This window comes from Leopardus geoffroyi, chromosome B4, assembly GCF_018350155.1.
Source record: "Leopardus geoffroyi isolate Oge1 chromosome B4, O.geoffroyi_Oge1_pat1.0, whole genome shotgun sequence".
In the NCBI taxonomy this organism is placed as follows: domain Eukaryota; kingdom Metazoa; phylum Chordata; class Mammalia; order Carnivora; family Felidae; genus Leopardus; species Leopardus geoffroyi.
This window is the reverse complement of record NC_059341.1, coordinates 35929718-35956636: the sequence shown is the minus strand read 5'-3', so window position 1 is coordinate 35956636 and position 26919 is coordinate 35929718. Positions and strand designations below refer to the sequence as shown.

The 26919-nt window shown below is 36.2% G+C and overlaps 1 protein-coding gene and 1 pseudogene across 3 annotated transcripts in view; one reads left to right on the top strand and one right to left on the bottom strand.

The window, feature by feature from the left end:
* Positions 1 to 26919, top strand: part of ADIPOR2 (adiponectin receptor 2) — an 80543-nt gene that overhangs the window by 5119 nt on the left and 48505 nt on the right. The gene's annotated exons all lie outside the window — the stretch shown is intronic.
* On the bottom strand, positions 845 to 1962 carry LOC123591766 (annotated as a pseudogene).

Here is a 26919-nt window from a genome sequence, read left to right as displayed (position 1 = left end):
GTACTTTTCCAATACTTTACGTGTATCAACTTACTTACCTGCAGCAGCTCTGTAGAGACATGTACTAGTATCCATATTTGAAGATGAGGAAACTGAGGTACAGAGAAATTAACTGCCCAAGTTTGTCAGCTAGTTAATAGTGGAGTTGGGATTTAAATCCATGCAGTCTGGTTTTAGGACCCAGGCTCCCAATATGCTACAGAGCCTTTCCGCTCAGGGTAGAAAGTTTAGACAGTCCAGGGGTACATGATGTAGAAATTTGTTACACACTTTATTTCAGTTTCACTCTCCGTAGAAACCCACTGTTAATAGTTTGATATAGAGATTGCCACCTCTTTGTCTGCTTATACAAATGTTTATTCCCAAATCTGTCCACATGTGCAGGTCTTAAAAAAATTAATAGACTTCATTTTTTAGAGAAGTTTTAGGTTTACAGAAATTTCTATGCATGGTATAGAAAGTTCCCATATCACCTACTCTGTTTTCCCTTATTAATAACATGTATTAATGTGGCATATTTGTTACAGTTGATGAACCAATATTGTTACATTGTCATTAATTAAAATCTGATTATAATAGGGCTCCTCTTTGTGTTGCAGAGTTGTTTTTTAAAAAGGGATTCAACCAGTCATTGTTCTATAGTGTGCTTTGTGGTTTTCAAAATACAGTGCTTCTGGACTTTTTAATGCAAATGAACATCATTGTTTCATGAATTTTCAGATTAATGACACATATTTAACAGTCTTCTTGGAATGGAAAAGTTGCTTGAAAGTTACTTCATTCTGTTTTTTTCTTTTTCAAAAGTTTATGTTATAGTGCCAGTTGCTTTTCTCTGAAGGAATGCTTATTTTTTGATTGGACATTCTGGCTCCTCCTTGAAGCTGTTCAGCTTCTTGGAGATTTTGTTGCTGTTCTTCGTTGGAAGCGTGATAACACGTCAACCTATTTACCATTAGCATTCTCTGCCTCACTGAGACAGCTACTTCCCCATGCATCTTTTTTGTTCTCTTCCTCTTTCTCAATTTCCAACACTTCTGTTCCTAGAATATAAGCTTTAGCATCTAATTCTCCATATCCTTGTACTCTTGATTTTATCTAGTCTTACCCTGGAATTTCTTCTGCATCTGAGAAATTCATTGTTCAGAAGAACTGAGTCAAAGTTGCAGCAGACATCATCAGATTCTTTACTTTGAGTGTTTTATACTAGGCCAGGATTTGGGGAAATGGAGTCATTGAGCGGTTATCTTTTTCTTAGAATCTCCTTCATTGATTCCTACTGTCATGATTTCCTCAGAGTTCTTGTCCACAACAAAATGGGTGGCCTCAATTATGAGCAATGACTGATCTCTGGGACTACCAGCTTATGAGATGTTTGTGCACAAACAGAAGGATCTTGCTCCTTCTCTTTGGTGCTGCTATAGAAACCTTTGCACAAAGGGATAGAAATTAGAAAAAGCTCATGAATTCCCACCAATCTGGAGATAAGTTTGTAGAGTATCTCTTTAGAGCTCTTTAGCGGCAATAGTATTTCTGCAAAACCTTGGGGAATCAGGACTCAAATGGATAGCTGAGAAGTTAAACACCTCTGTTTTTTTCTCTTCTTTTGTTTCTAAGCACTTCCATAACCTTTTCAACCTTTCCTTGTATTTGGAGCCTGTTTTCCTTATGGCATACTGCACTAAGATTCTTAGTCACTGTCCTGTTTCTCTTGTTCTTTTTTTCCTAGGAGGAAGGTGAAGGTAGCAACTAATACTTTGGTGACCTTAGAGAAGCATGAATAGTGATAACACTGGCAGTCTTGGCATCATTTCAGATGTTTCTTCTGGAGTTCAGTCATCACTTTCAAAGATATCTTGGCTACAGTTGCATTGCTGTCTCTTAAAATGTGCATATGGAATTCTGCAATAGTATATTCACTTTCTTCTTCTTCTTGTTTTAATGTTTGTTTATTTTTGAGAGAGAGAGAGGGAGACAGAGGGTCTGAAGTGGGCTCTGCACTGACAGCAGAGAGTCCCATGCAGGGCTGGAACTCACGAGCTGTGACATCATGACCTGAGCTGAAGTTGGGCTCTTTTTTAAAAAAATTTTTTAATGTTTGTTGATTTTTGAGAGAGAAAGCATGAGCAGGAGAGGGGCAGAGAGAGAGGGAGACACAGGGTCTGAAGCAGGCTTCAGGCTCTGAGCTGTCAGCACAGAGTCCGACGCGGGGCTCGAACCCACAAACCATGAGATCATGACCTGAGCCAAAGTCGGACTCTTAGCCGACTGAGCCATCTAGTATTCTTGTATTTTACACTTTTTTCTTTTTTTGTAATTTTTTTTTTTTAAATTTTTTTTTTTTTCAACGTTTATTTATTTTTGGGACAGAGAGAGACAGAGCATGAACGGGGGAGGGGCAGAGAGAGAGGGAGACACAGAATCGGAAACAGGCTCCAGGCTCCGAGCCATCAGCCCAGAGCCCGACGCGGGGCTCGAACTCACGGACCGCGAGATCGTGACCTGGCTGAAGTCGGACGCTTAACCGACTGCGCCACCCAGGCGCCCCTGTAATTTTTTTTTTTAACACTTACTTATTTTTGAGAGGCAGAGAGACAAAGCATGAGTGGGAGAGGGGCAGAGAGAGACACAGAATCCGAAGCAGGCTCCAGGCTTTGTGCTGTCAGCACACAGCTGGATGTAGGGCTGGAACCCATGAACTGTGAGATCATGACCTGAGCCAAGTCCTGACACTTAACCGACTGAGCCACCCAAAACCCCTCTTTTATTGTTTTTAAGGAGGCTTCATGGCCAGTGCAGACTCCAATGAGGGGCATGAACTCACAACCCTGACTGAGATCAAGAGTTGGATGCTTAACTGAGTCACCCAGGTGCCCCAGTATTTCACAGTTCTATTCTATTCTGTTACAAATGAGTGTATAAAATCTTAGAAGCTTATATGGCAATGTAGAAGTTAAAAGAAGAACAGTAGTGGGGTGCCTGGGTGGCAGTTAAGCGTCCAACTCCTGATTTCAGCTCAGGTCATTATCTTACGGTCATGACATTGAGCCCCACATTGTCTCTGTGCTAGGCATATAGATTTAAGATTCTCTCTCTCCACCCTCTGCCTCTTCCCTGCTCACTCTTGTGTGCTCTCTCTCTTAATTGCTCTCTTTCTCTCTCTCAAAAAGAAAAAAGAGCAAACTTGATGGGTTGATCAGATTCTTCTCCCAGAGATCAAAGATTTGCAAAATGTTATTGGAAGATCTGTGTTCAAGATAGTGTGATTGTAGGAGAGCAGATCTTTCAACTGTTGAGGAAAGTTGTCTAGATGTTCTGGGTAGCAGTGACCAATTGGTGCCGTAAACGTCACCAAACTTTGCCAGTTCTTTGCTGGGTTTATTTGGTTGCAGTTTGAAAATCTCTACTGAGATTTGCATTGAAGTTGATTTAGAATTATTTTAGGTGGTGCTTACATTCTGTAGTTATTCTTCCTAGTACTTTCTTAGATCTGTTCATCTATTAAGATTTCCTACTTAGCCCTTGTAAGCAGTGTGATTTTGCCACCCCTCTTAAAAAAATCTGAGTGATGGCCAGTAGATTATATATTTCTTGAGGGTAAAGAGAGGATAGCTTTCTTTATATCAAACAGCAGTCCTGGTGTATAGCAAATAGGGAGTAAATGGTCTTTTTAAAACTTAAATTGGATTGTATTCTTTTGTTAAGTGAAGTGCTTCAATTCTGTTAAAAATAACCTTTTCAAAGTCTTTGTGAAATACAAACTTGAAAAATTGCAGCTTTATCTCCTCTTTTAATTCTAAAATGAAATAAGGCTGATTGATGTCCTAGAACCTGTTTGTTAGGAATAATTAACCTAATCTATTTAATAAGTACATTTAGTATTCAGTTTTGGAAGTTAAATGGATTAAATAGAGGATTTGTTTCACGTGACCCATGGTTTTGATTTTTCTGTTTCGTAGTATACCATGCGTTAGAAGGGATGTATGCTGGTTAAGTGATTATATAGCCTGACTTACTCAGACATTTTAAGTGTCCAGACAGAAGGAAAAGTGAAGCTAAATTCTGGAAACCGCCAGAATGTCTTCAGACATAGGGAAAATAACTGTGGGAAAGGACAATTGAAGTTTTTTGATGTAAGAGCACAGAAAAATAAGATTTTTTTAATAGCTGACTTACAGTATTGCATATTCTTTTTGGACTTCTGTATTTTCCACATTATGTACTAGAAAACAAAGCATATAAAGCATATGGTCTCGAAGAGACAAACTTAATTACCTTATTAAATTTTGGCCAGCTAGGCCTTTTGTATGCATTTTTTTGTTAGTATATTGCTGATTATTTTTCACTGGCAGCATATTCACTTTAATCCTATGTGCCCCGAAATCTTACTTTAGTGAGCATGTATACATAATTGTATCTGTACATTCCTTGGGTCAGGGAAGAAAGTGGTGGTAGTAAAAACTGTTTAGCATGTTGGAACAAGAGGGTTACTTTTATTTTCTTGGAATTTATTTATATCCAATTTCATCCAGAAATGTAATAAAATATAAGGAGGAAAAGGAGGAAGCATAATTCAATGACTAAGAATAAAATTTGGATTTGGGTTTTCTTGGCAGCAAAGGTAAAAATGGAAATATGGTAAAATACATAGCACTAAACTGGAAGGAGGAATAAGACCAATTTTCCAGGGGTAAATCTTTTCTTGACAGATTTTAAAGAACTGTTTAAATTGGGAATTACATAAAAAGCTGTTTCTTTAATTTTTTGTTTGTTGTTTGTTTTTGCTAGAGGCCCTAGTTAAAGGGCTAGGACCAAGCATTAGCATTTCAAGCCAATGGAAGAAATTTTTTATGGGGTTTGGTTTGAATTTGGGCTGCACATGTGTTTTTTATTTGGCCAACAGATTTTTTTTTCTTCAAAATACTTCAAACATTCAGAATACAGAGACCAATATAATTAACATTCATGTATGTACTCTACAGCTGTATTAAATCTTAACATTTTTCTCATTTCCATTTTTTTAAGAAAATGCACATACAGTTGAAGCACCTTCTTGGATTACATTTCAGTTTCTTTACAGAAGTAATGATTATCATGAATTTGGTGTTGATCATTCCTAATGCCTATTTTTATGTAATAACTGCATAGAAATACGTTTATAAACAAATCATAATATTGTTTTGCATATTTTCAAACTTGATGTAAACAATGTTCTGCATATTCTGTAACTTGTTTTTCATGAAATGTCTGTATTTATTTATTTACTTAAAAAAAATTTTTTTTAACGTTTATTTATTATTGAGAGACAGAGAGACAGAGCATGACCAGGGGAGGGGCAAAGAGAGGAGGAGACACAGAATCCGAAGCAGGTTCCAGGCTCTGAGCTGTCAGCACAGAGCCCGACGCGGGGCTCGAACTCACAAACCGCGAGATCATGACCTGAGCCGAAGTCGGATGCTCAACCGACTGAGCCACCCAGGTGCCCCTATTTTTAATTTTTTTAAATTTATCTTAGAGAGAGAGCGAGCCTGCATGACAGTGTGGGAGGGGCAGAGAGATAGGGAGACTGAGGATCCATATTGGGCTTTTGTGCTGACAGCGTAGAGCCCGATGTGGAGAGCCTCATGTAGGGCTGGAACTCATGAACTATGAGATCATGACCTAAGCTGAAGTTGGAGGCTTAACCAACTGAGCCACCCAAGTACCCCATGAAACATGTCTTTTAGATTCATATGAAACTGTTGATACATTACCATTTTTGACCTACAAGAATGACAGTTTCCTGTGGTTCAGCCTAATTATAGTCATCACTTTTATCTGGGGTACAATTACATTATTATATGAATACATCCATTTTTAATTTATCATGTTGATAGGTATTTAGGTTGTTTCCAATTTTTCCTCTTTTAAAAACAATGCTACGTTGAACATTCCTGATTAGGAATCCTTGTGCACATATTTCAGCTCTTTGGCAGGTTTTCTAAACTGCATGTTGGAAGCCATTAATGGGTTCTGAAATCAGTTTTAATCAGGAATTAAAATAGGATAGAAAAGTATTAGGTTGTATTACAGGCAGTATGGATAAAATGTTTTGTGAAAATTTTGTTTCTTTTTGTGTATGTGTATCTATGTGGTTACTAAGTGTTTTTTTTAAGTTTATTACAATTTTTTTTTTAATGTTTATTTATTTTTGAGAGAGAGAGAGAGAGAGACAGAGCCTGAGCTGGGAGGGACAGAGAGAGAGAGGGAGACACAGAATCCAAAGTAGGCTTCAGGCTCTGAGCTATCAGCACAGAGCCTGATGCAGGCCTCAAACTCACAGACGGGGAAATCATGACCTGCGCTGAAGTCGGATACTTAACTGACTGAGCCACCCAGGTGCCCCTGTGGTTACTAAGTTTGAAATGAAGTGAAAATTACCCAGAAATGAAGTTATTGGGTTGGAGATTATGGAGATTATGGGAACTTTTAACTATGTCATAGATTGCCTAATTATCCTCCCAAATTGTGCCACTTTATTTTAGCACGAGAATATGAGAATTTGCTGTTTCCAAATCATTAGGATCCATGGCATTGCCAGATTTTTTTATGTGTTTACAAATCAGATGATATTTTTACAGAAAAGTATCATATCATCTTTATTTTTCTTGATTAATTATGAGATTGAACATGTTTCAATTGTTGAGTGACTATTCAAGTTTCCATTTCTTGAATTGACTATCTGCTACCTGTCCTGCCTATTCCTTTGTCTTTTTAAATTGATTATAGGAGCTTATTAAATATTTTAGTTGTGTCTGCTAAATGAATTGCAAATATTTTCTTCCAAGCTATGTGGTTTATTTGTTAACTTTTTATATGGTTTTGTTGAATATAAATGATTATTAAATCTATTACCATTTTCCTTATTTGTGTCCTTTGTGTCTTAAATCTATTCCATACCCCAAGGTCATTAAGAGTCTTCCATATTTCTTTCTAAAAGTTTTTGAAAAAATGTTTTGAATATTTTGCCTGAAAAAAAAAAAGGTATTTTTATATAATATGAGGCAGCGATCTAATTTAATTTTTTATATGCATAATCAGTTACTACAGATTTAATCTAATTTTTTATATGCATAATCAGTTATTACAGCACCATTTAACAGTGTGTTTTAGAATTTGAATTGTTAATCTTTTAAGCAGTTTTGGTTCAACACAGTAACAGCCTTTGTCTTTACTCAGGCTGTTTCACATGTTCAAGTTTGTGACTTCTGGGCAAGAGGAAATGATTGAGCGATTACTTGATTCAGAAGTACAACCTAGAGGAGTAGATAGATACAGAGCATATTTGTAGATCTCACCCATGTCATTTTTCTCAACCACTTTTGTAATAGAACTGGTGTGCAGTTTAAGGATACACTTTGAGGAAACAGATTTCTGTCTTTTGCATTGCTGGTTAATATCCACAGACTTTGGAAACCAGATAAGCAGGTGTTCCATTGACATCTTGATACTTGAAACTTCAGAATATAGTTGACCTTTGAACTACATGGGTTTGAACTGTGCAGGTCTACTTAATACGTGAATTTTTTGTAGTGCAGTACTGTAAGTGTATTTTCTCTTATGATTTTCTTAACTTTTTTTTCCTCTAGCTTACTTTATTGTAATGGTGCAGTATATAATACATATAGCATAAGTCCAGTGTCTTCCCTCCAATTCTGTTTCTTAAAGGCTTAGAACTTGACTTTATATTTTGGGAATTTGACAAAATAAATTCAGATTTTTTTTTTTACTGAGGAGTAGAAACTTGGTCATGTTTATGGTTTAGCTTTTTAAAAAGTCAAATTTATTGAGTATAGTTTACACTCTATAAGATTCACCCTTTTTTTAGAGGTACAGTTCTGTGAATTTTTGCAAACATTGCTGAAGGATTTTTTTATGCCAAAGTGGACTTGATAACTAGTGGAAAGGCCTATAAAGTAGCAGTGCAGCAAATAACAGTTGGCATCTTTTTATCATTTTAGAAATCTTTATAGGAAGATTTGCATTAGGCATAACAATAGACCAGTTGTGTGGTCTGCTCCACTGACTTTTCCCCAACTGTCATTCACATGATGATGGGGTTTGTTTTTTTTTTTTTTCCCCTCAAGAAAGTTGGTCAAGTGGGATATGGCAGTTAGAACAGGTTCCATGTGATTTTACTTTAAAGTTGGCCTACTTCATGCTAGGGCAAAAAAAAAAAAAAAAGTAGTGTAAATGATTCAAAGTGTTGCCTGTCTTTATATATTCAAAATAATTAAAAAAAAATTTTTTTTAATGTTTTTATTTTTGAGAGAGACAGTGTGAGTGGGGGAGGGGAAAAGAGTGAGGGAGACACAGAATCTAAAACAGGCTCCCTGAGCTGTCAGCATAGATAGAGCCTGATGCAGGGCTTGAACCCACGAGCTGTGAGATCATGACCTGGGCTGAAGTCAGATGCTTAACCAACTGAGCCGCCCAGGCTCCCCTATTCAAAGTAAATTTTAAAAAATAAACTGTTTGATTTGAAATGTTTCTTTGTGTTTATAGCAGTTAAGGTTTTATGAACATGAAGGCTTGAGAATGCTTATCTTAAAAATTGAGGTATTTCTTCTCAGTTGTCAGCTGTACCATTTTCTTTTTTTTATTTTTTTTTATTTAAAAATTTTTTTTTTTCAACGTTTATTTATTTTTGGGACAGCGAGAGACAAAGCATGAACGGGGGAGGGGCAGAGAGAGAGGGAGACACAGAATCGGAAACAGGCTCCAGGCTCTGAGCCATCAGCCCAGAGCCCGACGTGGGGCTCGAACTCACGGACCGCGAGATCGTGACCTGGCTGAAGTCGGACGCTTAACCGACTGCGCCACCCAGGTGCCCCAGCTGTACCATTTTCTTAAGGGCTGTATCAGTAGCATATGTTGGGACTTTTCCCATTTTATCAGTCACTCCCCTCCCCCCCCCCCCCATTCCAGTTTTGTTTTATTGACATTTTTCTACTCAGAAATGTTTTGAGTGTCTGGGGAAGAATTCCAATTTTAATCAGTCGTTTCATTGGTTCTGGTATGTAGCAAGGCTCTATGTTCTTCCCTATTTTTTGACTGTTTCTTAATATTTTCAACGTTGTTGTAAAGTACAACATATTATCAGTGTTCAAACTCCTGATTTTGGCATTTAAGTAGTATGCATTTAGTAGAGCTTATGTTTCATGGAAACAGAGGGTTGTGAATAAGAGCATTGACTTGGGTGTTAGGCAGAGTAGGTTGATTAGGTAGGTTAGTTTGCCACTTGTAAATATAGTTAACTCAGGCAAGTTATTTAGAAGTTTCCTGGGGGTTTTGTCATTTCCAAAATGGAGGAAATAACTGTACCTATCCCCCAGGATTGTTGTAAAGATTAAAGAGATAATTCATGGGAAATGTTCTTTGCATGTAGTAAGTACTCCTCCTCTTTCTCCTCCTGTTCTTCTCCTCCTCTTTCTCCTCCTCCTACACATCCAACAAAGGTTTTGAGTTCCTACTTTGCATCCGTGTTATGAAACAAAAATGGATTCTAAAGGTTTTCTGACCCTAAGAAGTTTCCAGGAGGGGAAGGCAAACATGTAAATGGATAAATGCAGTAAATTGTGACAGGTGCTAAAATAAAAACATTAATAAGAATAAAGGAGTTAGTGTTAGGAGCCTGGGGAGGTCAGGGAAATTAATTTCTGCCCCTGAACTTCTTACAAAGTTTGAGTAGTAATTCCCTATACATTTATTTGGCAAATACTTACTTTGAATACAGTTAGTGTGTGCCAGTTGCTGTTTTAGGTGCTAGGAATATAGGAATAAAGAAGACAATGTCTGTTCTCTCAGGGGCTTTCATTCTAATGGGAAAAGAGCAGTAGTAAACAAAAATCTCACAGACAAGAAAGAGATTAAAAGGTCATGTGGTAAGGAGTAAGTTGAGTTAGGAGGTGCCAATTTAGATTGTGTAGACAGAAGGATTCTTTGAGTAGGTGACTTTTAAATTGAGATCAGCATGTGTAGAAGGAGCCTGCAATGGGGATGATCAGAGGGATGAGCATTCCAGGCTTTGGGAGAAACCTGGTGACATAAAGCCCTTTGAGCTTTTGGAGTGTTAGAGGAACAGACAGGTCAGTGGATGCAATGTAGTGTGCAAGGGGGACAGTGGTACAAGAAGAGGTCAAAGGTAGGGCTAAAATCAGTTAAGGTTTTGTAAGCCAGGATAAAGGTTTTCTAGTTATAAAGGAAAGTTATTGGAGGGCTCAAAACAAGGGGGTGCCTTTTGATAAAGATCACTGTGACTGCTGTGTGAGTAGTGGATTCTGGATTCTAAAGCATAAGGAATGGGGATAGTTGGGTAACAAAGATGGAACCAAGGAGACCTTTATAGGCTAGTGTATTAGGACAGGTGAGAGAGATTTTATTTTCTGGTTGAAACCAGAAAGTAATAGAAATGGGTAGATTTGGACTATGTTTTGAAGACTGAATTAGTAGGACTTGCTGAGTGTATTATGACAGCTCTTATTAGTACGTTCTTTGGTGCCTAAATAATGTTTTATAGGTATATGTTGCATCACATATCACATGGTAATAATTGTGAAAAGTATTATGTAAACATTTTAATAATATTGTATCTAATTTTGAGCTTCTTATGCTAGATAGGATATGAAAAAATTGGGTAGAGTCTAGTAAAGTCTCCAGGAAATGATCAGAAATTAAAAAATGAGTCCTTTATGGAAAAGCTTAATGAATAAGAATTATTTAGCCTGGATTGGTCAAAGTTGAATTAATAATAATGATTTGCAGCAAACTAATGGATATTATCATTGTGAAAAACTAAAATGATGATGTCTTTTGATATTCATCCTGAATACTATGGATTTCTAGACCTTAAGGAGTATTAAATATTTGAAGAAATGCTTGTGGGAGAGCCTCATCTTTGGAGACCTTTGAGAATCTATTGAATGATTTCCACTTGGTATAAAGAATTGAACCCATCACATATTTTGAAATCATGTATTGGGTTTGATTCTTTATATTGCTTAGTGAGAGAAGAGTAGGTATTGGTTAGTTATCATTTCCATACTTTTGCATTTCATTATGTGATTATAAGCTAGGGCTTCCGCCATTTAGTTTAAACACTACATATTTATACTTAGCTAATTCTTTTGTATACTATGAGTACCTCATCTTCCAAATAAAAAAATGGCAGAAAGAAATGCACAAATTTAATGAAATGGCATTAAGGTGGTTTTTTAAATTAAAAAAAATTTTTTTAATGTTTATTCTTGAGAGAGAGAGAGAGAGAGACAGACAGACAGACAGACAGAATCAAGCAGGCTCCCGGCTCTGAGCTGTCAGCACAGAGCCCATCGCGGGACTCAAACTCCCGAACCATGAAATCATGACCTGAGCCCAAGTCGGGTGCTTAACTGACTGAGTCACCCAGGTACCCCTAAGGTGTCTTTTTAATACTGGTTTGTCATTAGTGTTTGTTGTGACCAGAAACTTCACAATCTTCAAATATGACTATCGCTACTTGGTGTGTGGTATTTAGCTGGGCTTTCTCACTAGTGATCTCATTCTATTGCCAACCTCACAGGGCATGATTTAAGTTAATTCTTGGTGCTTTGCCTCTGTTAGCTTATTCAGTTCTCACAACTATGCATGACATGGAGATTGTTGACTCTTTTACACATTAATTTGCCATCTGCCATGGACCTTTGAAGTTGTTAAAAATTAGTATATTAAGTCTTCAGATTCTGAGGGCCAGTAGTGCAGTGTCTCTTTGTATTAGTTGGGACACAGTGAGTAGGGTGTAATAGTTGAAATCTAGGAGCATCACTTTCTAGTTCTATAATTAGATTATTCAGTGGTAGAGGACAGGCTGCCAAATATGTCCCCAGGTTTTTGTTGGCTTCCTCTAAGGTGAAAGTAGCCAATTTCAAAGTGACTGGAAAGTTGTATACTGAAACTATTCTGTGGTCTATCATTCCACACTGAGGTATGCCTTTGAAGTTGGTGCATGGTTAATGAGATTCCTGATATCAAATTCATGCTTTTCCTTCATTGGAAACCTGAATGGTACAAAATGTTCTACATGGAAGTATTGGTATGTTGTGTCCCTTATTACCTCCTCTTTCAGACTTCATTGTGAAGTAAAATATAGTGGATACAAATTGTTCAGATTTAGTTGTTCAACTAATGGAATGGGATTATTTTTAGGATGGAATAGTTTATTCCATCAGTAGGATCAGTAAGGATATTAAAGGTGCTAGATTTTCTTTTGAACCACTGTCAATGAAGTACTGATGTGTGTTACTTGACTGGCTTAAGTTTTTACAGAATTCGGATGGAAGATTTCTGTCACACTAACTGCAGGGAAAGTGGTTGATTTCTTAAAATTAATACTTACAGAACGGTACAGTGATGGGGGAGAGGTGTCCTCTGGATACTAGAATGTTGTTCCTTGCTGGTTATGTGACATTTATGCTTTGTGATCTTTGTGAACTCTGTGTGCTTTCTTGAATGTATTTTTTACATCAATAAAAAATTTATTAGCAAAGAGGCAATGCAGTACTGTAGTATATTTTTCTGGATTGCAGCCTTGACATCTTATTTCACAGTTCTTAAAACTTTAATTTGGTACCTTTTTCTATATTTTACAGGCTGTGGACTTTATGGGCTCTAAGCTGAGCATGTTTTTTTGAAATATATTTCTATTTTCTTTATTCATCCAATTTTTAATGGTAATTTGACTTTTTAAATTTGAAATTTTTAAATTTCTTTTCATTTATTCCCCAAGTAGGGATCAGTGAATTGAGCTTTCTCTTTGCTAATATTAATCATTTGTTAATAAAACTATAGAAGTAGCATTGATTAATAAGAGCACCAGGAATGAGCACTAGAGCACTAGATTGAAATTTTAGCTCACCAGTTACTAGTTGTGTGTTAGTTACTCAGACTGTTTTGCTTTATGTCCTCATCTATAAAGTGGGATTGATAGTACCCATCTCATATCTCACAGAGTTTTAACTGAATTAATTCTTGTATATTACTTAAAAGACACAGTGCCTGGTGTATCGTAAGCACTAAATAATCTATAGTTGCTATTACCATTTTTCTTACTGTGATAAAATATACATATGAAGTTTACTATTTTGAGCATTTTTAAGTTTATATTTCATTAGTGTTTAATATATTTACAATGTTGTGTAACCTTTACCAGTATCTAGTCCAAAACTTTTGAATCACCTAAAACAAAAACTAACCATTAGCAATAACTCGCCATTACCCCCTCTCACTAGCCCTGATAATCTGTGTTCTGTCAATTGTACCATGAATCCAAACTTAATCCTCTTTTGTTATTTATTAATAGCTTAATATTTCATTGTATGTTTTTAAAAAATTTTTAATGTTTTATTTTTGAGAAGGAGAGAGAGAGAGGAAGAGAGTACGCATGGGGGAGGGGCAGAGAGAGAGGGAGACACAGAATCCGAAGCAGGCTCCTTGCTCCAAGCTGTCAGCACAGATCCCGACATGGGACTTGAATTCAGGAACCTGGAGATCATGACCTGAGCGGAAGTCGGACGCTTAACCGACTGAGCCACCCCGGCACCCCATTTCATTGCGTGTTTATATTATATTTTGTTTATCCATTCATTTGTCCATGGATGCTAGTAGAGTTTCCATGTTTTGTCTATTGGGAGTATTGGTATACAAGTATCTATTTGAATTCTTGTTTTCAATTTTTAGTATATGTCCAGGAGTGGAATTGCTGAATCACAGTAATTCTGTTTACCTTTTTGAGGAACTTTTGAGGAACCTGTTACTCTTGTTTTTATTATCATTATGGTCGCCATTATTTGGTGAAATGTATTGATGAGATTTTTTTTTAGAAATTACTACCCAGGTGCTATTAGCATTGTGGTATGTATTTTTATCGGAAACTATGTGCATGATTTTCCACTCCTTGCATTGAAATTTCTGATGTGGAGTATTATGTATAAAACTGTGGAGCTGGACTTGCCTGCTTTCTCTCTTTTTTTTGAATTAAACTTTTGTGTTGGAGATAATTGTAGGTGCATGTGCAGTTGTAAGAAATGATACAGAGATCCCCATACACTTTGCCTAGTTTCTCCCACTGCTAAAATCTTACAAAACTATATCTAGTGTAATATTGTAATCATGATACTGACATTGTTTTTTCTTTTTATGATACTGACATTTTTAAGATACAGGACAATTTTTTTTTTTTTAAATTTTGAAATTTAGTTTAGAGAGCAGGGAGGGGGCAGAGAAAGAATCTTAAGCAGGCTCCACACTGAACGCAAAGCCCCACATGGGGCTTGATCTTTCGACTGTGAGATCATGACCTGAGCCAAAATCAACAGTCAGACGCTTGACTGAGCCCCCTAGGCGCCCCAAGATACAGAACAATTCTGTTACCCCAAGGATCTTTCATGGTGACCTTTTATGACCGTATCCACTTCTCACTCCTATGCCTTCCTTAAGTCCTGACAACCACTAGTCTGTTCTCCATTTCTGTATTTTTGTTATTTCAAGGATGTCATAAAAATGGAATCATACAGTGTATTACTTTTTGGGATTGTTTTTTTTCTCCCCAATTAAAAAATTGTAAAATGTATATAAAATTTACTGTCTTTTTTACTACACATTTTAAAAATGTGCAGTCATGTTGTGCATTTTGTGCAGCCATTTATCTATAGAATTCTTTTCATCTTACAAAATGGAAACTATAAATTAAGCAGTAATTCCCTGTCCCCCCCCACCCCCTAAACCCTGGATACCATCATTCTACTTTCTCTGTGATTTTGACTACTTTAATAAGTTCTCTCATACAAGTAGAATCATGTAGCATTTGTTCTTTGTGATTGGCTTATTTCACTTAGCAAAATGCCACAGTTCATCCAGGTTGTAGTGTGTGTCAGAATTTCCTTCCTTTTTGAGGTTAAGTAGTATTTTGTATGTATAGACTATATTATTGATTCATTCATTGATAAGACACTTGGGTTGCTTCCATGTGTTAGCTGTTATAAGTAATGCTGTTATGAATATGAGTGTATAAATGTCTCTCCTGGACCCTGCTTTGAATTCTTTTGAGTGTATACCCAGAAATAGAATCGCTAGATCATATAGTGATTCTATTTTTAATTTTTTTGAGGGAACTACCATACTGTTTTCCACATCTTGCCTGTTCTTTTAAAATTGAGGGCAACATAAAAATCAAAATCACAAAATAGGTGAAGTAATACATCGTACTAATATCTAATAACAAACCCGACTTATGATTAAATATAAATAATTTTAAATCCTTTTCTTTTTTCCATTTGTCCCCCTAGAGAATGGGACATTTATTCATTCATTCAAGAAACCTATATTGAATGTCTCCTGTATATCTTGCAATTTGTGTTTCAGCAGTGAACAAAACAGGAATCCTTGCCCTTATGCAACATGCAAACTATTGTTTTTTAAAAAATACATTTCCTAGAATAGAGTTCTATTTCTAGACCTGAAGTGTCAAACAATTAAGTTAGCAATTTCTTCAGGTAGAAAAAATTGCTTTTGAGGTACATGTAAGTAACCTCGGTGTTTTTAAGCAGTGTAATAACTTTATGCAGTATTATTTGAAGGGAAAGTGAAGTCTATGAAGTGGGGATTTAAAATTTTCCATTGCTTTTCCATTAGAAAGGCAACCTGGTGTTAGTACATTTGCCTGGGAGTCAAGAGATCTAGGTTCCAGTCCATCATGTAATATTTGGTATTCTCCTGGATTCTTCACTTTCATTTTTGTCCCTCACTTCTTTTTAAAGGATTTTGGCCACTGTTGTTAGGCTGGTAACTATGTTAGATCACTTTTGTTACTGGTAACACCCAGTACTATTTTCAAGCTTATTCTCTTTTCTTAATTTGTGCTTCCTGATATCAGCTGAATATTTGTTACTTCAAACTTCATTTCCAAAAACAAATTCATTACTTTTCCCTTTAACATCCCTTCATCTCAATGAATGGTATTCTCTAAATACACTTAACTGCCTAAGCAAAAAACCTGAGTCATCTAATGTCTTTGTATTCTTCATTGACCCTCATTTAATCAGTCATCCAGTGTTGATATTTCTCTACTGAGTATATCTTGAATCTGTCCCTTGTCCTCTAATTTTTGAATAGACCTTACTATTCTTGTTTGCATATGCTCTTTGCACAGAATACCTTTCATCTATTGTGATTGGCAAACCCCCTCTATAAAACCTTGAACATTTTTTTTGGGAGAAATGTTGTAGCATGTGTCAGTACTTCATTACTTTTTTTTTATTGTGAAAAAAAAAATAAAATTTACATTTTAACCATTAAAAAAATGTTTACTTAGAGAGGGAGAAAGTGAGCACGAGTTGGGGGAGGGGCAGAGAGAGGGAAAGAGAGAATTGCAAGCAGGCTCTACAGGTCAATGCAGAGCCCAAAGCAGTGCTTGATTTCCTGAATCGTGAGATCATGACCTGAGCTGAAGTTGAGTCGGACGCTACACTGACTGACCCACCCACATGTCCCCATTTTAACCCTTTTTTAAGTGTACAATTCATTAAATACATTTACATATTGTGTAACCATCCCCACCATTTCCAGAACTTTTTCATCATCCTAAAAAAAATATGTACCAATTAATAACTCCTACTCCTTCCTTTCCATTCCTTCTGGTAACTTCTGTTTTACTTTCAGTCTCTGTGAATTTGCCTATTCCAGTAACCTCATGTAAGTGGAACCATACAATATTTGTCTTTTGTGTTTGGTCTGGTTTATTTAGTACATAGCATAATGTTTACAACATTGGTTCATGTTATAGCATGTATTAGAATTTCATTTCATTTTATGGCTGAAGAATAATCCATATTATGATTATACCACATTTTGTTTATCCATTCATCTGTTCTTTCAGCGTTTCACTCGTTGTGACCAGTCCTGCTATGTAGATTTGTTCTCTGCCCTCCTCTAGCTTTATATTTATATGTATACACACATACACATTTTGTAAGGTGGTTACCACAGTCCAGTAATTGACACATCTATCAACTGACAGTTACCTCCCCCTCCCTTATCTATCTGTCTAGTAAAAACACTTAAGATTTACCCTCTTAATATACAATGTTAAGTATGTATACAAGTATTCAAGTATACAATATTCAAGTATACAATACAACATTATTAACTGTAATCACCGTGTTGTATATTAGATCTCCAGAACTTACTCATCCTGTGTAACTGAAACTTTGCACCCTTTGATTAACCTCTCTCTGTGTCCTGTACTACCCAGCCCCTGGCAACCACCATTCTTTCTGTTTTTTGAGTTTGACTTTTTTAGATGACAAATGTTAAGTGAGCTCATGCGATATTTGTTGATCTGTGTCTGGCTTATTTTACTGAACATAATGTCAAGTAATTATTAACAGTTATTATAACTATATGTAATATATATTAATATTACATATTAATATATATTGACACTTAATATTAATATATATTAATATTACATATTAATATAATTGACACTTAACCATCTGAGCCACCCAGGTGCTTCTAGAGTTATTTTTAATAGTTTTGTTTTATAACTTTTAAAGTTAAAAGTGATGCCCACAACATCATTACACTATTAGAGTATTCTGTATTTGAGTCTATACTTGCCTTTGCCAGTGAGTGTTATAATTTCATATGTTTTCATGTTATTAATTAGTATCCTTTCATTTCAGTTTGAAGAACTCTTTTTAGCATTTCTTGTAAGGCAGGTGTGGTGGTGAAGAACTCCCTCAGCTTTTGTTTGGGAAAGTCTTTATCTCTCATTTGTTTCTGAAGGACTGTTTTGCTGGGTATTGTTGGTGAAGATGGTTTTTTGTTTTTGTTTTCTTTTACCATTTTTAATATGTCATCCCATTTTCTCTTGGCCTGCAGAGTTTCTGCTGAGAAATCTGCTTATTGCCTTATGGAGGTTTCCTTGTATATCATGAGTTGCTTTTCTCTTTCTAATTTCGAACTTCTCATTTTGTCTTTAACTTTTGAGATTTGGTTATAATGTGTTGTTGTGTAATCATTTTAGGATTGGTCCTATTTTGGGACCTCTGAGCCTCAAGTATCTAGAGGTCTATATCCTTCCCATAATATGGGAAGTTTCAGGCATTGTTCCGTTAATTTTTTTTAAAGTATATTTATTTATTTTGAGAGAGAGTGTGAGCATGTGCACGAATGGCAGAGGGGCAGAGAGCGAGGAGAGAGAGAGAATCCAAAGTTGACTCTGCGCTGTCCATGCAGAGCCTGACTTGGAGTCTTGAACCCACAAACCGTGAGATCGTGACCTGAGCCGAAGTCAAGAGATGGACGCTTAACCAACTGAGCCACGTAGGCACCTCTCTGCCATTGTTTCTTTAAATAAGTTTTCTGTCTTTTTTCTCCCTCTTTTCTTTCTGGGACTCCCACTATGGGTATTTTGGTTCATTTGATGGTAGCCCATAATTCCTGTAAGTTTTCTTCATTGTTTTTCATTTGTTTTTCTTTTTTCTTCTCTGACTCAGTAATTTGAATTTTTTTTTTTAACGTTTTTATTTATTTTTGGGACAGAGAGAGACAGAGCATGAACGGGGGAGGGGCAGAGAGAGAGGGAGACACAGAATCGGAAACAGGCTCCAGGCTCTGAGCCATCAGCCCAGAGCCTGACGCGGGGCTCGAACTCACGGACCGCGAGATCGTGACCTGGCTGAAGTCGGACGCTTAACTGACTGCGCCACCCAGGCGCCCCCTGACTCAGTGATTTGAAATGACATGTTTGAGCTCAGAGATTCTTTGTTGTGTTTGATTGAATATGCTTTTGAAGTTTTCTATTGCAGTTTTCATTTTATTTATTGTATTCTTCAGCCCCAGAATTAGTGTTTGATTATTTTTTTGTGATTTCTATATTTTTGTTGAACTTCTCGTTTTTATGTCTTTTTCTGATTTCATTGAGTTGTTTATCTGTGCTCTCATGTAGGTCACTGAGTTTCCTTAAAAAGCAATTTTGTTGTTTATACTGAAAGGCTCCCATTTATTTTTTCCTAGGGCAGTGCCCTGAAGTTTTGAAGGCCGTGTACCATCTTTCAATCCAGGAGAGTTGAGCCAGCCATCTGTGATTGCTTTGTCTATGATTTTCAGTGTTTTGCGTGAGCTGGTTTCATGGACTGCTGGGGGCACATGGGGCCTAGTTGGGGTTATCTTCAGGTAATGTGTCTTATGAGGTTTGTGGGTAGGCCTCTTGCTGGAGCCTGTGAGTGGTCAGTAACATCCAAGGCACTTTATTGAATTCTGTGCCCTAGTTGCTGTGAGCCCTGTTTCTCTTCCCTGCTTTGTCTCAGTGTTCTGGGTGGAATGAGAATGAAGGGGCCCCTGAGCAGCATCCTGTAGATCTGGGGAAGTGGGTGCTCATTTTGTTCTCACTTTCCCCTGTGGTAGAAATCACAGGTGGAAGGATTCTTTCTTGGCACTGATTTGTGCTGCTTTAGGGAAAGTATGCCATTGGTGAAGTTGTAACTGTTCTTTTTACTTTCTTCAGTGTACTTACTTGCAGATTTTTTTTCCTCCAAAGAGCTTATGAGACCTCTCTGGGACTCCAGGGTTCCCACAAAGGTACTCTAGTCCATGGGCAATTATCAAAATTGCTGTTTCGTGGAAAATGAGTGCTGAAAACTCCTGTTCCTTCTTGTTGATATCACTCTCTGTCGATTCCTTTTTAAGCAACATATTAGATTGTAAGATTTGTCGTGATGTTTGCATGACTTAACTGATCATGTTAACTCAGATAATAAAATGATTTTGGAAATGTTTACAATGATTTAGATTGGACTTTATATTGAACTTTTAAGAAATTGATGTATAAATTCCTATCTATAGAAAACAGTTTTAAAGTGGTGTTGAGATAAATCTCTAGCTTTGAAAAATGTGATAGACCAAGTTGGACATTTATTTTCAGTGTTGGTTTTCATCATAACTATCTTGTATCTTGTCATCAGTTGAGTTGTAGTCTGTGGATGATTTTGTGGTAATTATAAACTAAGTAAGAGATGAGTAAAAGTTTAAGTTTAAGACATTTCTTCTAAAGTCTTAAAAATTTGAGGGAGGCATATGTCCCTACTGTTCACATCAAATTCTTCACTTTCCATTGAAATCATTAGTCATTCGTAGTCACTAAGTGACTGAAATTAGCTGGCAATTATATAGATTCCTCACATCTTCCCCCTCTACCCCTCAATATGTGGTGTAATAGTTGAAAGCTGCCACTCAATTTTTTTTATTCCAAATTGAGGACAATTAAAAAAATCACAGATGGATAATTTGTGTGCGGTTTTATGTAGGTAAAACTAGGAGTGAATTGATTTCTGTTTGGGGACTGGGCAGCTACTTCAGACATTGCTAGAATTATATTTCATGGCTGGCTGATGTGTTGCTAAATATAATACATGAAAATAACCAATTCTAAAAGGAAAAAAATATCACTGATTAATCCACTACTCTATCTGAATGATTTTAGTTTTTTTATATTTGTTTTTGTCAAGTTTCTTTTTTTTTTTTTTAATTTTTTTTTTTTCAATGTTTATTTATTTTTGGGACAGAGAGAGACAGAGCATGAACGGGGGAGGGGCAGAGAGAGAGGGAGACACAGAATCGGAAACAGGCTCCAGGCTCTGAGCCATCAGCCCAGAGCCCGACGCGGGGCTCGAACTCACGGACCGCGAGATCGTGACCTGGCTGAAGTCGGACGCTTAACCGACTGCGCCACCCAGGCGCCCCTGTCACAGTTTCTTTTTAAAAAAATTAGTACCTTGTGTTTTTTTCGAGCAATTTTAAGTTTTTAGAAAAATTGAGTGGAAAATACAGAGTTCCCATATACCCTCTCATTTCCTCCAGTTTCATCTAGTATTAGTATCTTTCATTAGTATGGTATGTTTGTTATGTTTGATGTGCCAATATAAATGTTAATATTAACTAAATTCCACAGTTTACAGTAGGGTTTATTCTTTGTGTGGGTTGTGACAAATGTGTGTATGTATCCACCCTTACAGGATCATACAGAATAGTTTCACTGCCCTAAAAATGTCCTGTGCTCCACCTATTCATCTCTCTTTCCCATGAACTCCTGTTAATCACTCATCTTTTTACTGTCTCCCTAATTTTGCCTTTTTCAGAATGTCAGCTTTGAAATCATATAGTATGTAGCCTTTTAGAATGGCTTCTTTCCATTTAGCAAAATTTCCTCTATGTAAGTTTCTTTGCATGACTTAATAGCTTGTTGTTTTTTTTTTTTTTTATTGAGTAATGTTTTGTTGTATTGATGTATCATAGTTTATTCACCTATTGAAGAACATGTGGTTGCTACAACTTTTGGCAATTGTGAATAAAGCTACTATAAACTATTTGTGTAGCTTTTTGCATGGACGTAAGTTTTCAACTCATTTTGGTAAATTGCCTTTTAAACTTTTGTATTATACACACACATTTTTATATAGCTGTAAAGCTTATTTTTATCTAATTGTGATAAGCATTTTATCTTGTTCTTTAATTTTAAGATACCATAAATAATCTGTTCATACATTTCTAAATGTTATTTAATATTCTAATAAAAAAACACAAGAATGGTTAATTGCTTTTTTTTCTCCCCAAAATAAATACCTTTGTGCATATGGATTTTCCTGTTTTCGTATTGCTTTAGTATCAGTTTCAAAGAGAAATTTGAAAGAGTAGGATTTTAGGTCAAGGAGTCATGGCTGTTTTTTAGATAATTCTTGGTATATAACTAGGTCTGCAGGTCTTGTTCTATGTAGATTTGAGGTTTACTGCAGTTTATATTGCTATCTAAACAAGAGTAATACTAGGTTATGTGTAATTCTAAGGTCTAACTTTAGCTTTTAAGCTTCTCAATGGTTTCCCTTAAGAAAGTGGTGATACCGTGGTTTTTTTTGTTCAAAAATTAATGTTTGTTATCTGTATCTTCTGTTCTTGATTACTTTAGAACACTAAATGTGCATTTAGTGTAATTAAATAAGATTTTTTTCACAAATACTGCTTTTTATAGGTGGGGAAACAGGATTTCCTTGAGATACTATGCTCTTGAAGATAGCCCTAAGAGTAATTAGACTCTTGAGACCTGCATTAACTTCTTTTTTTGCAAGTTTTAAATATCAATATCAATAGAATTACTGAATCAAAAAAATTTTTTTTGTAGGTTATTAAATTAGATTTTTTGGAGCTGCATTTCAAATATAGAAATTTAAAGTTGGGAAAATACAGAGGCACCTGAGTGGTTCATTCGGTTAAGTGTGTGACTCTTGATATCGGCTCAGGTCGTGATCTCACACTTGTGAGATCAAGCCCTGTCTTGGGCTCCTTGCTGAGCGCAGAGCCTGCTTGGGATTCTCTCTCTCCATCTCTCTCTACCCTGCCCCCATGTGTGCTTTCTCTTTCTTTCAAAATAACTAAATAAACTTAAAATAAAATCAGGAAAATATATTTCTAGTTAAACCTTGCACCCTATTTTTGGCACAAAAAATTTGGTCAGAGTTACTGTGCATATTGTTGGTCTATTTTCATTTCCACTTAGAGCATCATGGCTGACTGGAAAGTGTGAAACACCTGAGTTTGAACTCTCTTTTTCTATTTGCCAGCTGTGAGGCTTTGAGTTACCTGCTCAACCTGTCTGAGCCTCAGATTCCTCAGCTGTAGATGGGAAGTATTGAATCTTTACAGTGGTTATGAAGAATAAATCAGATAAAGGATACTTGACAACATATGTTTATATTAAATAATGTATATTTATTTCTGTTTGAAATGGTGGTCTCCTTTTGTTAGATATTCAATGTCTAAATACTTGTTCTTCAGACAGATCGTTTAAGTATATTTCAGTGTGCTTTTCATAGTTGAAGTTGTATTTGTTTTTGTTTTTAAAGAGAGTACCCAAGATACTTGGGGATTTTTTTTTTTAAGCAAAGAGTATTAATAATTTGTCATATAGAAAATGTATGTTTGTTACCAGGCTTTAGGTTTTCTGCTGAATTGTTTCAAAATTAGTCCATTCCCTCTAGAGTTGGTACCTAGTTGTCTTCATGGTATTATAATAATTTCCAAGTTTACCAAATAGAAGTATGGGTCCTTAAAGAAGTCAGTGAGTGATTAGTTTTCCTATAATGCAAAAAAACGCGGCTTGTTATACTGACTTTTAAAGACAGCATTACTCCAACACTTTTCCATATTCATACTTGGAATTTAAGATTTGGTCAGTGTCTTATTAGAGTTTTCAGGTGTCAAATTCATTTAAAAATTTTGGTTTTTTTTTTCCTATTCAGTGGTGGAAGTAAATGTTAGAATATTATCACTACTTGATTTTAATGTGTTATTCCCTTATGGGCACACCTTGATGAGTTTTATTACTTTGTTTTATTTACAAATTGTATTTAATTTGTTATGTCAGCCAATAAAGCTCCAATTCTGTCATTTCTTGTTTTAGAGAAAACAAAACAACCCTTTATCCCCCTGCCTAGGGAGTTTGTATTTTCCTCCCTCTCTTACTGTTTTTGTTTAAAGTGTGTCTGGAAGAATTCCAGAACCTAAAAGAATAAAATACTATATTAGGTGAATTCTCCAGCCAGCAGAAACCATCTTATCTCAAATTGCTAGTTATGCTGGTTTCTCCTTTCTTCCCACCATCACCTTTTGAGGGTGGATAAACTCTGCTACTCAAAACTATCTGGCAGCTTCATAAGCATGCTTATTAATGGAGTTGGGTACATTTAAGAGACAAGATTTTCTTCTGTGTTGAATGATGAAGCCATTTTCATGGATTTTTTTCTCTATTTAACTCTTCAGATTTATATTTCCTTTTAGGAGCAAAGGAATATTTTTCTTAAAAAAAAGAATAGTTACATTAATTAGTAACAATAAAAAAGAATAAATAGTTACATTAATTAGTAACATTAATTAGTAAACCCACCTCAAATATATTTGGGGGTAGGTCATTTGTTTTAAAGAATAACATTTTTTGAAAGAGATTCTCTTCAAGATTTCTTGTTTAATTTTATACTGCCATAAAAATTTTTTTTTTTTTTTTTTTTTTTGGTGGGGAAAATAACTTCCATAAAGGCTTCTTTTGGGGAGGAGGGGAGGGAAGGGGCAGTAATTCAGTTGAAAGAGAAATAAATAAATTTTGAGGGTGTACTATATGACAGACACTGTTAGAGATACATGTGGTGAACAGGACAGACCAGGTTTAACACTTTTGGAACTGATGGTTTAGTGGGGCAAGATAGATAATAAAAAAGGGAACAAGTAAAAATATGATTTGAGAGTGGGAAGTGCTATGAAGGAAATTAAACAGTGTAAAGTGCTATCAGTGACTGGTATGGACGATGGGGTAATGCTGTGTTAGGTAAGAATGGTCATGTAAGAGTTTTTACAAAAGGTGACTCTAGGGATCAGGTCTTTTTCCAGGTCCTGATGATGATCAAGATTGGTATAGACAAGGATTAAAAGAGTAAGTGAACCGATGAGTGAGCTTTATGAGTTAAATTGGAGAGATTGACAAGGGCAAAATCATGAAGGACCTTGTGGAGATTATGGAAAAGATTTTGGTTTTCCTTTGCACAAGGAATAAAATGTACTGGAAGGATTTTAGTGGGATAATTGGTATGATTTTTCTGTTTGAAAGAGCACTTTGGCCATTGTATAGAGGACTGTAGGTATAAGACAGGGAGACCCATTAGGGGATTATCAAAAGTATGCTTTTTTTTTCTAATTAAATTTTATTTTCTTAAGTTTATTTATTTTGAGAGCGAGTGAGCGTGAGTAGTAAAGGGCCAGAGAGAAAGGAAGAGAGAGAATCCCAAGCAGGCTCTGTGCTGTCAGCACAGAGACCAATGCGGGGCTTGAACTCATGAACCCTGAGATCATGACCTGAGCTGAAATCAGGAGTCCGATACTTAATGAACTGAGCCACCTGGGTGCCCCTATCAAAAGTATTCTTGGTCAGAGAATACTGGATAACCTGGCTTAAGAAGTGTGACAGAGGAAAGGAAAAGAAATGGAAATAATTTGAGAGGTATTTTGGAGGTAAAATCTATAACATTTGCTAATGGATTGGATATGGCGATTTGAGATAAGGGAGGAATATCTTTAGCAATAATGTTGTGTAATACTATCCTCTAAGGCAAGTAAATCTATAGTATTAGCAAGTTGATTGTTGAATCAGCAAGTTGAAGAGTATAACTTAGAAAGGTAAAGCCTTAAATCATTAAGCAGGAAAATATAAGGTTAATAAACAGTGGTTTGGTTTATTTAATTCAGTGGCCAACTGACAGGCTAGGAATCACTAGAAAACATGTAGGGCATTCATACTTTGCCAGAAAGTGTACCTTTGGGACAAATAACCTGTCTGGAACTAAAAAGCCTTGGAGAGTCTTATAAAATAATAAATGTCAGGCTTAATGGAATGACCATGAATGCCATTAAGTGATTTTCTTTAGAGATAGAGCTCTTTATTCCAAGGTAAATGTTTTTAAAGTGGAACAGCCCTTAGGTGAAAGTAGGTATGGTATATAACATAATGATAGGTAAAGATGAGCTTTAATAGATTAAGATGGTCTTTTTGAGAATTGAAACATTCTAATACCAAGAATTTGAACTCATTGGGGGTCAGTTGTGAAATCTGGATCTGATTTTTGCTACTTACTTCCGTTGTTTCTCTACCTCTGAGGCTTAGGTCCCCCAGCCATAAGATAGGCACTTACTAGAAGAAAGCATTTAGTAATTCGAGGTTCTGAATGGAATGTACAAAAGTAAGGTTAATATGATAGCAGCCTTCTTTATCTCAAGACCACCAAGTTTTGTTTTATTTTCCTTATGAAAAGTAGGGAATTGAAGGGTTTAGTTGTGTTACTTTCTTATTCAGGGAGATTGTAGCAATTCTTTCTTTCCTTTTTTTTTTTTTTTTTTAAATATTTATTGTCAAGTTAGCTAACATACATTGTATACAGTGTGCTCTTGGTTTTGGGGGTAGATTCCCGTGCTTTATTGCTTACATACAACATCCAGTGCTCATCCCAACAAGTGCCCTCCTCAGTGCCCATCACTCATTTCCATCTCTGCTCTGTCCCCCCCCCCCGCCCCACCAACTCTCAGTTTGTTCTCTGTATTTAAGAGTCTTTTATGTGTTTGCCTCCCTCTCTGTTTGAAACAATTTTTTCCCCTTACCTTCCCCCATGGTCTTCTGTTAATTTTCTCAAGTTCCACCTATGAGTGAAAACATATGATATCTCTTTCTCTGACTGACTTGCTTCACTTAGCATAATACCTTCCAGTTCCATTCGTGTCATTGCAAATGGCAGGATTTCATTCTTTCTCTTTGCCAAGTAGTATTCCATTGTATATATAAACCACATCTTCTTTATCCATTCATCAGTTGATGGACATTTGGGCTCTTTCCATGATTTGGCTATTGTTGAAAGTACTGCTATTAGTATTGGGGTATAAATGGCCCTATGAATTAGCACTCCTGTATCTTTTGGATAAATTTCTAGTAGTGCAATTGCCTAGGTCATAGGATAGTTCTATTTTTAATTTTTTGAGGAACCTCCACACTTTGCCAGAGAGGCTGCACCAGTTTGTGTTCCCACCAGTAGTGCAAAAGAGATCCTCTCTGTGCATCCTCGCCACCATCTGTTGTTTCCTGAGTTAATTTAAAAATTTTTTTTTTTTCAACGTTTATTTATTTTTGGGACAGAGAGAGACAGAGCATGAACGGGGGAGGGGCAGAGAGAGAGGGAGACACAGAATCGGAAGCAGGCTCCAGGCTCTGAGCCATCAGCCCAGAGCCTGATGCGGGGCTCGAACTCACGGACCGCGAGATCG